Genomic DNA, 12414 nt, shown 5'->3' on the forward strand with positions numbered 1-12414 from the left:
CTTCCTTCCTCCCTTCCTCCCTTCCTTCCGTTTCCTCTTTCGCTTTTCCTGACTTTAAAAAGTCCCCTTCCTCCCCTTTGCCGTGTAGTTCCGGAATAATTGGAAGGACAAGCCGAGAACAAGCTGACGTGCGTGTGGGCGCAGCACCCTGATATCAGGTGATTCCCAGTCCTGAATGTAACTCCCTGCTCTGTCCATCCCTAGTTCTAGCGTCCATGATTACCCTATTCACCTATGGCGAGCAACAATCAGGCTGCAGGCGGCTAGGCAAGGATCCTTCCGTACAATGGGAGAGAGCTGGTTCATTCACATTGTGTCCTGCTGATGATAAAGTCAGGTCTGGGCAAGGCAGCGAATGGAAATGGTTTTGTGTGCTTCCAATGACGTGTTTGCAAAGGTTACACTTTCTGCTAGACAAACTCCAGGGCTGTGCAATGCTTTGCTTTCAACCATGGCACTTTCTCTCAAGCACTTGCATTATCTCAAGTAATCCAAATAACAAGTCGCCAATGTTATTATCTCCTTATTGCAGAGGGAAGTTAAGACTAAGAAGCTAGTCTAATAAGCCAACCCAGTGAGTTCATAGCTGTGCTGAGATTTGAGCAGGGGGCTCGTAGCTTATTTGCTTAATGCAAGATCCTTTCCATTTACGGCTTTGGGACTGAAATGTAGTCTCCCTAGAGTACCTCTCGTCTACTGATGCATGGAGATATCATGGCAACAGCTCGTCTCCAGAGGCACAAGTGACATATTTCTAGTGTCCTCCAGAGGCTGGCTGCAAAATAGACTTTGCTGGTTGGGTCGGACTGACTGCACGTTTTCTCGCTGGCTGTGTGCAATAGGCATTCGCGTTACAGATCCTTGCCTGGGGATTCAGGAAAAAATAATGCAAAATCACCTAGGCAAAGTCGGGCCTTTGCTCTTGTGCATTTCTGCTTATAGACTGGTGCAAATAGATTGCTAATGAGAACAGCCAAAATGTCTCAAGGTGAAAAGGAAGTGAGAGTGAACTGCAACCATAAGCAGAGTTTCGATTTCAGGAGTACTTCAGATGAATGGGGTTGTAACCTGGAGGGGAGCGCCCAGGGTTGCAAGCAGCAAATTCTGAAATGTGGCAGCTCTTTGTGACAACCCCCACAGCCCTGCCCCTCCTAAGAACATACCGCAGTAATGAATTTTTGGCTACTGCAGACGTTAGGGCTTCAGTACCAAGCCAGTTTGTTTCTTACCCCCAACTCCCGCCTTGCTTAACATGCAGGCTGTTAAACTCAAAAGCTTCCTGTCATGTGACCTTTTGATAGATCAGATAATAAAAGGAACTTTGCGGTTTTTCAGAATAAAAGTTAGCAGTTCGGTCCTTTAGCCATTCACGCTACTGCAACATACCTCTTCTTCTGCTTAGCTTATTTCAGGTGTAGGAAGCCTGAGACCCTCCAGGGGCTGTTGCATTGCAATGCTCATCACCCTTGACCTTTGGCCATGCCGGCTGGCGTTGATGGGAGCTGGAATGCAAATGCTCCCTGTCCCTGGCTTATTTGGTGGGTTGTTTTTTCCCTCTTTTATTTGGCATGCCAAGGAATGGCAAGAAAACGGGGGACGATGGCATCACCTCTGCTGTGAAATGCGGGGTGGCGCTTCATGCCTGCCCTGCTACACCCCTGGGAGTGTCCCCCCCCCCAATTTCCGCTCCCAAGAACCACCTCCAAGCCAATCCTGCTACCTCAGTTTTCTTAATGAAAAGCTATTCACCTCAACCTGTCATTGATTTTGAGTGGTGTACGAAGAATGAACCAGTTCAGGATCCCCATGAATCACCCAGTCCAACATTTCATTCTGGTTTATTTATCCGAGTTGCATGTTTGATTGAGGGATGCCAAGTGAGCTTGAGATAAGCCGAGAAGGACCCTCGAAACTAGCTCACGCGTGAGCCAAAGGAATGATCTGGGCCGTGCTCCCCAAACCTGGTGCCTTCCAGATGTTGTTGGACTGCAACTCCCATCATCCCGGACCATGTTGTCGGCGGATGATGGGAGCCGGAGTCCAGCCATCTCTGAAGAGCACCCAGTTGAGGAGGTGAGCCTGGATCATGAATTCTAATTCTTCGGCTTCTGAAAGCTCCTCTTCCCAGTCTCCTCGATCTTGACCATTCACTGTCGTCCCACCACTGCTCCGTGGGCTGTGACCCTTCTTTCCTTGGGGGTTCCCCAGCTGGTTCCTCCTGCCACTCCTCTTTGCCCAACCACTCCCTGACATGATGCTTCAATCTTCCAAAACTTTTCTTTCTTGGGGGTCTCCCACTAGGCCAAGGGTGGGGAGGCTCAGGCCCAGGGGCCCAGTGTCCAAGCCTCTCCCTCTGGTGCTTGGGAACTCTCAACAGGCCACACTTCTTGGGCCCAGCCCTGTGCCTGCCTCAAACGTGTTTGCATCTTGGGTGGAGGACAAAGGGGGGTTGTATAGGAACTAGCCTACTTTTGCTTCTGGCCCCACCTGCCACTGGGATGTGGCCCCCAGAAGAAATGCCCAGAAGGGGATATGGCCCTCAGGCTGTCCTAGACTGTGCAATAACTTTCTGGGGGGGGGGGAATCTAAAGCCATAGAGCGTCGTCCTCCTGGGGAAAGCCATCGGCTTCTTTGGACTCTTGTCCTGAAGAATCTAGATGTATTGCAGCCTTCCCCCAGCTGGCTGGAGCCGATGGGATTTGGAGTCAAACATATGGAGGGCACCAGAATGGGGGAGGCTGCCTGAAACAGATACAGCTAAGTGACAGATCTGAAGTTTGAGTGATGTGCGTCTTGGGGTTACAGGGGCCGGTTCACAAGACATTTTGTTCCTGAACTGTGTGGTTCTTGTGCTGTTAACCCCCTTCTAAGCGAAGGACATAGAAGCTTGCACTTAGAAAAAAGCACACGAAAAACCCCAAATAACAGGAAGAGAAAATATATATTCAATAACTGAAATAATAAAGTGTGGAGACTTTACACATTTACGCATGCTTTCCTGTGCACGGATTATTTTGCCCCAGTCTGAACATTTGTGGATTTTTTTTTTAAAGTTAAAACTAGATTTAAGAAGGGTTGGGAACAATGGATCCCTGGGAAGGGGGCTAATGTGGGTGGGTGGGTGCAAAATATGACGGGTTGTTTTGGGGCAGGGGAGGGAACTGGAAGAAGATCTCCTACCTCATTTTCCAGCCAGTGCAACCCAAACTTCCTCTGGCTCATAAGCCTCTAGATGACTTCAGGGTTTTGTTTCCTTTTCCTGCCTCGATGAGGGCCAGGAGCTTATTTTTTACACAATGAAAACTGACCTTGCTCAGGGTTCACGGTGAGCAGCAGCCTCTCGTCCTATTTGATCCTGTTCTCACGTTTGACCTCAGAAAAGTTCTGCCGGGGCTTTTCTCCCTGCGACTGCTGCACTCACGACACAACTGAATTGTATAAGTGGCGGGTTGTTCCATCCGAACGGGCCATTCATACTGGGTCGCCGTCATTTCTCCGCAAATTGCGTTGCAGCCACCGCCATATATAATTTCTAGACCAGCTAGCAAGTGAGGCGTTAAATTTCGGTTTCAGGGAATATAGGGCCAGGCAGTAAGCATCCTATATATATTTTAAGCCCTCTGCCCTTGGGGAGCAACACCCACCCCTTTCCACTGCTCCCCAAGACTTGGGCAGATTCAGATGTTGCTGCTGAGAGGGGGGCGTGGAGGAGCTCGAACATACATGTGCACCCAGTGTGCACCCAGCGGTGCTCTTTGCAGCACCAGCTGATCTTAGCACAAATGTTTCCAACTTCTTTTTTGAGAAGTGGAGAAGGTCATTCATTGTGCATGCCCACACCTGCATTCTTAGGATTATTGAGGGCATCACGTGGAATTCGCCAGCTTTTGGCCTTCCTCCTCCCCTGAAGGGCATCCTGTTGAAATACTCCCTACCGATTAAGGCCCAATTTGCATACGCAGCTAGAGGAGGAAGAGAACAAATGGGCTGCTCCCTTCCAGAAGGTCCTCCCAGGTTCTGCCTCTGGCATCTCAAGTTATTAGGCCATTGGTAGCAAGTCACGGGGATCCTTCACCCGCAGAGCCTGGCAGTCAAAAGTAGGCAGACCTGGAGCAAGGATGACCTCCGGCAGATTTCTGCCTCCAGACTGCCAGTGGAGAGGCCAATTCTGAATCCTCTGTAAAAAAACAAAGAAATCAAAACCTCCTTGCAGGCAAAGAAGCAGCACTTCACAGTTCATTTATTTGTTATTTATTTAGAAAGATTATTACGCTTTTCCTTACAAAATAAATACATGCAGCTAGAGTGGGCTTGCAGCATACAAATTCATATAAAAACACATGGAGCTTGGAGTTCTAGCTTAGCTTCCCCCCCCCACACACACACTGCTCCTTTTCTAGGGCGTGGCTTCGTCATTTTGAAAGCACAGGGGAGCGTTCAAAAGTCAATTCGTTCACCTGCAGCCTGAAGTGGTATAGTCACCTCCCTCATGTCAGGACTCTCCCACTTCATACCGCTGCTCATTTTTCTGGACGCTCAGGCCTTGGATGTCATAAGATGTATTTTTGTGTGTTAGCTGTGGCTGTCCTTGAGCACGTTTGAGCACTGGTTATGTGCTGGATGCTGTCGAGGGGGGTACAGTACCCATTGTGAAGTGGGGTTGGCTTTGAACGTCTGAAAGCTCAGTTTGTTGCCACCAGGAGCTGAAGGTAGCATTTCTGGAGAAACCTGCATGCAAGGGGACCATGGCAGATGAGTCTCACTTGGCTGGGACCTCTCACCTGCCCCGTGCCCTTGGGGAATGTTGGTCGCATCTCCTTTGCATGCAGAAGGTCCCAGGGTAAAAGCCGGGATCGGGAGAGGCTTCTGCCTAAAACCTTGGAGAGCTGCTGCCAGTCATTGTAGACAGAACTGAGATACATGGACTAATTGATTCATAGAATCACAGCATTGCAGTATCCTGTGTGCTCAGTCATTAAAAAATAAAATCAGGGAGGACAGGGGAAGGCAATCTACAGCGCTGTCACTCCTGAACAACACCCCTGGACCATGTGAAAGTTTTTGGGAGTGAGCTTGCAAGTACAACATCCTAAGTTAGTAAGACTTGGGCGGGCAATTGAAATCCTTTACAAGTTCCGTAGGGTGGCCTCGACTCCCAGTTCTCCCAGCAACTCCAGCAACTATATTAACTTTATATGAGACGACATTTTCTCAGCATGAAATATTTGCATGGAGGCAAGCCAGGGAGAGGCTGGAAGGGTTTCGGACTGGATGCTGTGGGTTCGCAATTCCACGCAGTCACGACCTTCTTAGACCCGGGATTGTCACGCTCAACCTAACCTACCTCACAGGCTTGTTGTGAGGATGTACTGGAGAGGGAAAAACTTTTAAGCTCCCCAAAGGACAGGTTGGATATAGTAATGAAGGTTAATTATCAGCCCTGCATAAGAGAGTTTTCCTAGGTTGACGCTGTTTCATGGTGGCACAGCTGAAGATAATCTTAATCACCAAAAGATTCTTACTGGGCCAGCAGTGGTTTGTGTTAAATTAGTAGTGGTTAGCTGCCACTACTGCAATAAATGACTTCAGCGATAGTTTACTAGTGCCGGGGGGGGGCGGCTTGTAAAAGACAGCACAGTCCATTCTGCGCTGGACCATCCATCTGTCTTCCTGGGCATAAAACGTTTCGTACAGTGTCCACTAGAAAATTCACCATTCCCCCATGATCCTTCACTCACTGCACAGAAATATGGGTTAGTTAGCTGCAAAATTTATTAACATGGAGGCAAAGCAAGAACTACACCTGTTGCTTGAACCAAACAGAAAAACCCGAATCCTCAAAAGTACGGAGTTGTTTATTGCAGGAATTGGTGTGGAAATTCACTCCCTCGAAAGAGGAGCTGTAAACCCTAATTGATGCAAACCCTTGATGGCTTGCTAATGTGAGACCATTCACACCGTTGCTTTCTCACCAAGTGGTCAAGTTTCTCAGTCACTTTGGGATGGCGGTTTGCATCACTGGTCATCTGGCCAAGGTGAAGTCTTCAAAAAGTGAGATGTTGGATTTCTACCGAACTTTTCAAATGACCCCGTTTCGTACAGAGCTCTCAAAACGCCATCCGAAAAGCAAGGGGTCAGGGAGGAGGGATCGATTGAGTTGGAATTTAGCTGAAGTTGCATTTAGCTCTGCCACATAAAGTAATCTTTTTTAAAAAAATGCTTTTGTAAAATGAAGTGGTTGCACTGAATTTCTCCCTATGGCACTTGAATGTCCACTTCTGCTGAAGAAACATCTTGCAGGTGAGAAAACAGCTATTTGAATCCACACTGAAGCTTTTCAGCTATCTTGACAATCAGGTCCTCCACGTTAATAGGGTAAGTGGCAAATGTGCCCAAAGGATCTTTGCATGCCACTGAAATTCAACGTGCTTAATTGTTCAACTCCCACCCTGGCCTTACGCAGAGTTAGACTGGGCCTAAGCCCAGTGAAATCAAGGAGCGCTGAAGCTTCTAATTCTGCCTTAGACTGGACTGTTAGCCGCATTAAAATCGGACGGCACAATGTGCTTTTGTGCTTGATGCCACGAAAAGGGCTACAGCTAGAGAAGCAGTCCTATGCATCCATCAGAATGTGCTTGGGCCCTGTTTCTTGCCATGCGCTCTTCGAGAGACCAGCCCAGGAAAGACCATGGGGCCTTTCCTCCTTCCTAGGAGCGTTTTAAGTTGAGGACAAGACTGCCACATAACAAAGCTAGCATACCGGTATAATTCAGCAGAGCCGGGGGGGGGTGGGGTGGAGGAATTTATCATCTCGCTACTGTAGTTCTCCAGCTGTATGGAGAACCAAACGTCACTTCTTAGAACGATGCATTCGGAATGAAAGACAATCACCCTGAACATGGTGCCCATCAAGGTGGGAGCTGGGCACACCAGGGGGCAGTTCTGTGAGAGAGATGGAGGGAGGAGAGGCAATGGTCCGTTGGAACCTGTGCTTTGGTGTGACTCTCATATGTTTCCATGTGTCCAAGGAGGCCTGCCCCCCGCGATACATTCTCACCCATATATCTGAAACCATCTCCCCCACCCCACCCCAACTGCTTCCCTTTCTTCGTGGTACCCATTCCCGGGCATCTCCAAATGTTGTTTTGAATTGTTTCTCTCTTTTTTTTGTCGTCGTCTTTTTCTTTCTTCTGATGCCAAGCATTAATGCATAAGTGTATTTTGAAAAGTTAAAATGAAAAAAAAAAGATTTTCAGTCTATCACTTGTAACCATATATAAATATAAATATATATAAATATATATTAAAAAGTGTTTATTTGCAAAAAAAAAAAGGAAGGAAGGAGAAAAAAAATCCAACGCAAAAAACTAAAAAAAATGTTTTAACTGTAAACTCTCTTATAGACTTCTGATTTGTGACGACCTGTCCTTTTGGTAATCATTGACAAAATAATTCCTCAGCTTGAGTACTGTAATAAAATAAATATTAATATCGGCGCCACTGAAAACCCTTGAAGGGAGAAATCTATGTACTGTATGTATTTAAAACAAAACCCACAGCTGTATGAAATAAATGTTTATTGCCTTTTTTCATACTTGGCGTGAGTTTCCTTGTTGGTGAAAAGAAAGCAGGGCAGAGCTTGAGCCAAAGAGCCTTGTGTATTGTGCTCTGAATCACAACTTACAGGAAGTATTTTAAGGTGGCACCTGCTAACACATTCACCCCACATTCAACTACAAGTTATAGGGCTGATTCTCAGGTAATACTAAGCAATCCTTCTCCAACCTGGTGCCCTTATGATGTGTAGGACTACAAATCCCACCAATCATGGCCACTGGTCACGGATGATGGGAGTTGTAGTCCAAAATCTCTGGAGGGACCTAGGTTGGGCAAGCCTGCACTAAACAACGGAGGAGCCTTCAAAGGTCATCACATCCATGTTCTTTCTGTTCCCCACTTGATGGACACCTGTCATTCATGGACTGAAGCCAACCATAGTTTGCTGCATTTTCTGAACTGCTGGGGTACTGCTTGTTTCCAAGAACGAGCCTGGTTTTTCTAGCTGATTAAGATGAAATTGCAAACCATGGTTTGCCTTAAAAGAAGGAGGGACGAAATTGCCACACATAAGAAAGGAATGGATCTCTGGCTTGCTGTTTCTCTCTGCAAATCCAAGTGTTTAACCACGTGCCATTCAAAGTTACATGCATCTTGCCATTTAAATTAGGTGCATTTTGTATCTTGAGTTGAGCTGGTGAAGTGAACAGGGTTCTTGCTGCTAGAGAGAGCTGAAATCCCACAGATCCTTTCAACATTATAGCCTGGGTCACAAATACAGTGGTACCTCAGCTTAAGTACACAATTGGTTCCGGAAGTCTGTACTTAACCTGAAGCGAACTTCCCCATTGAAAGTAATGGAAAGTGGATTAATCTGTTCCAGACGGGTCTGCGGAGTACTTAAACTGAAGCGTACTTAACCTGAAGCGAACTTTCCCATTGAAAGTAATGGAAAGTGGATTAATCTGTTCCAGACGGGTCTGCGGAGTACTTAAACTGAAGCGTACTTAACCTGAAGCGAACTTTCCCATTGAAAGTAATGGAAAGTGGATTAATCTGTTCCAGACAGGTCCGCGGAGTAGTACTCAAACCGAAGCATACTTAAACCGAGATGACTGTAATGCTAAGGCATGGCATGTTTAATAAATCACAAATTAACCACAAACAGACAAAAAGTTTGCTTTCTTTTCCACCTGCTCCTGCCTTACACTTAATGTAGTTTGGTGAGCATCCAGGGTGGGGTGATCAAACAAGTCATAGTCAATGAATGGAGAGTGCTAGGTTCACCAAACCATAGTTAAAGGCTTGTAAGCCAACAACCAACCATGGTTTCAGACGGTGGCTTGTTGGCAGTAAACAAACAAACTGGGCAGGGTTCACACATAATGTTAAGACAGAGTTCAATTAACTATTGTTTAATAAGCCATGGTTTACCGATTTCTGCAAACCACGCCTATTTCCACCCAAAGAATTTTTTTTAAAAAATGGTGCAAATTGCAGGCAAAGCTGCTGGTACGGTTTTCTAGCGGCAAATTCCATGTGTCTTTTCTTTTTTCTACATTTTTTTAATGACCCCTCTGTGTTTACGCCGTTGGTTGAAGAACGAGAAGCACTCGAGAGACAAAATTGGCACGGCTTTTCCATCTGCTTCCTGCAGCTGAAGCCTGACAGCTGTCCTGAAAAGCTTGTAGTTGTAAAAACCAAAGCTGTTTTCGTGGAATAAACATGGCGCATCAGGGGATGGGTCGCTGGAGCCACACAGCGGCGCCTGACGTGTTGGCGATGAGACGGCAGCATCAGGTGGAAGCTGACTGGAGCTCGCAGCTCTCCTGGGGATGATCTGAGAACACGAGAGGGGTCTCTCGGGAGATGTTGTTCCTGTCGTTCGCAACAAGGGGGCGGGATGGGAGGGCACAGAAATGTTTCTGCCTAACGCCAAGCACTTGTTTGTTTGCTCTGCCGCTGGGAAGCTTGCCAATCTGGCAAAGGCTAACGATTCTTTCCGTTGTAGGTAAATAAAATGCTGAACATGGCACTGCAAAAATTAAATATACCACCGTGGGGTTTTCAGGGGAGGGGACAGGAATTTTTACAGAGAGCCCTGAAAAGAAAATTGGAATCTATTCTATTACCGCTGTCAGCTTTTACACAAGGCCTTTCCATTCACACCAGGCTTCTCGCATAGCTCAGTTGGTTGGAGTGTGATGCTGGCAATACCAAGGTCGCAGGTTTGATCCCCGTATGGGGCATATTCCTGAATGGCAGGGGGTTGGACTCGAATCAGGGGTCAGCAAACTTTTTCAGCAGGGGGCCGGTCCACTGTCCCTCAGACCTTGTGGGGGGTCGGACTACCGGTATATTGGGGTTGGTGGTGAACGAATTCCTATGCCCCACAAATAACCCAGAGATGCATTTTAAATAAAGGCACACATTCTACTCATGTTAAAACACCAGGCAGGCCCCACAAGTAAACCAGAGATGTGAAAACACACTGATTCCCGGACAATCCGTGGGCGGGATTTAGAAGGCGATTGGGCCGGATCCATCCCCTGGGCCTTAGTTTGCCTACCCATGGACTAGATCAGGCATCCCCAACCTTCAGCCCTCCAGATGTTTTGGACTACAATTCCCATCATTCCTGACCACTGGTCCTGCTAGCTAGGGATCATGGGAGTTGTAGGCCAAAACATCTGGAGGGCCGTAGGTTGGGGGTGCCTGGACTAGATGATCGCCAGTGTCGCTTCCACCTCTTCAGTTCTATGACCTTCTGCATGAAAGAATATAGAAGACTTGGCATACCAAAAGGAAAGTAAAAACGAACCACAGGTACACTGATGGGCAGCAAGTCCTCATTTTTTACTTTGCAGTGTTTTCCATGGATAGATTGAAACTTACCTTGTAATACTGGTTTAAATAAAGAGAGTTATATTTATTTGGCTTGCTTGCCATTTGTGTGCTAATTTTGACAACCTTTATCAGTGATCCCCACAATAACATGACATCATCTGCTTATCCGTTTGCTGTTACTAGGTGGTATGAATAGATTTTTTATTATAATTAAAAAATTACCATTACCTATATTAAAATAGCAGTTTATGTCAAGGCTGCCTGATGAGTCATAGGATAATAGAATGAACCAGACTGTCATCCTAGATATATCTTTTTAAACGTGTTTGTGGGAGGAGGTGGAGTTACTGGTTTGTTTTGTTCTTGTTCTTGCATTTTGTGTTTGTATCTTGAATTTTTATGCTGTGAGATCTGCAGATGAACCTAGCAGTTTGAAAGCACGCCCAAAAGTGCAAGCAGATAAATAGGTACTCCTCCGGCAGGAAGGTAAACGGCATTTCCGTGCACTGCTCTGTTTCAGTGTTCCATTGCGCCAGAAGCGGCTTAGTTATACTGGCCACATGGCCCAGATATACTGTCTGCGGACAAACGCCAGCCCCCTCAGCCTGTAAAGCAAGATGAGCGCCGCAACCCCAGAGTCGTCTGCGACTGGACTTAACTGTCAAGGGTCCTTTACCTTTACCTTTTTAAAGAAAATGCAGTTTTAAGGAAACAAAGTTTACTCCTCCATATGTTCTCACCTTTGCGCTCTAAGTGCGGCACGAGCTTTCGTGGAAAACGGCCTGTTTCATGGGAGGCTGTTGTCGGCCTTCAATACATTTCTCTCACAATTCCCGTCAGGCCACTGGGTGGCAATCTTGACACAGCTTCTCTTCTGAGGCAGTGCACAAAGGCTAGTGACTGGTCACCAGAAATCTCAATTCTCCGATTCTGCAAAGCTAGCTCTAGCTGTGTGGTCTTTTAGGGCCGAAAAGGCTAGCTTTGCACCTGGGATAGCTCAGTTGATAGAGAGCCCTACCTTCAGGAAAAGATTACTGCCTGGCCGGGGGTTGGGCTAGATGACCCTTGCGGTCGCCTCCAACTCTACAGTTCTCTGTTTCTATGAAAGGCATTGGCCTTTCTCCAGTCCAGGCATGGCAATGCTTCACAGAAGCAGAGATGCACCTAGTGGTCCTTTGCGCCCTTAGAGGAGGAATGAGCGGCTGGGAGGAACACAGAAAGAGGAAACGCTATGGTGGGTCTGCAGCAGCACAACCGGACGCCTTCTTCTGCCCCAGCTGCAACAAAACATGTCTCTCCTGCATCAGTCTCTACAGCCACAGCAGGTACTGTAACTCTCAAGACAGTTTGACTTCACTCCCAAAGGTGCCCTCTTCCATTGTCTCCCAAGACAGACGGATGCCTATATATATATATATATATATATATATATATATATATATATATATACAGTCGTACCTCGGTTTACGAACCGCTTGGGTTGCGAACAGTTCGGGTTACGAACTCCGCAAACGCGGAAGTGTTTTCGGCGTGCGCGCGTCCCGCGCATGCGCAGAAGCAGCGCTCGGTTTGCGACCTTTTCGGGTTACGAACTGCGACCCGGAACGGATCGCGTTCGTAACCCGAGGTACTACTGTATAAATAATATCATCATCATCATAATTTATTATTTATACCCGCCCTTGTTGGGTGGCTTCCAGCAAGAGATTAAAAATATATAAAAACACCAGTCATTAAAAAAATTTCCCTAGCTGCCCTGGATACAGAATTGAGCTGCGCCTCCGTGGAAAACTGTGAGTCCAAAATGACTCCCAGGCTGCGCACCTGGTCCTTCAGGGGCACAGTTACCCCATTCAGGACCAGGGAATCCTCCACACCAGCCCGCCCCCTGTCCCCCCCCCAAAAAAACCAGTACTTCTGTTTTGTCAGGATTCAACCTCAATCCGTTAGCCGCCATCCACCCTCCAACCGCTTCCTCCAGGCACTCACACAGAATATAATATACAGTAT

This window comes from Zootoca vivipara, chromosome 7 (genome assembly GCF_965207765.1).
Source record: "Zootoca vivipara chromosome 7, rZooViv2.hap1.1, whole genome shotgun sequence".
Lineage (NCBI taxonomy): Eukaryota > Metazoa > Chordata > Lepidosauria > Squamata > Lacertidae > Zootoca > Zootoca vivipara.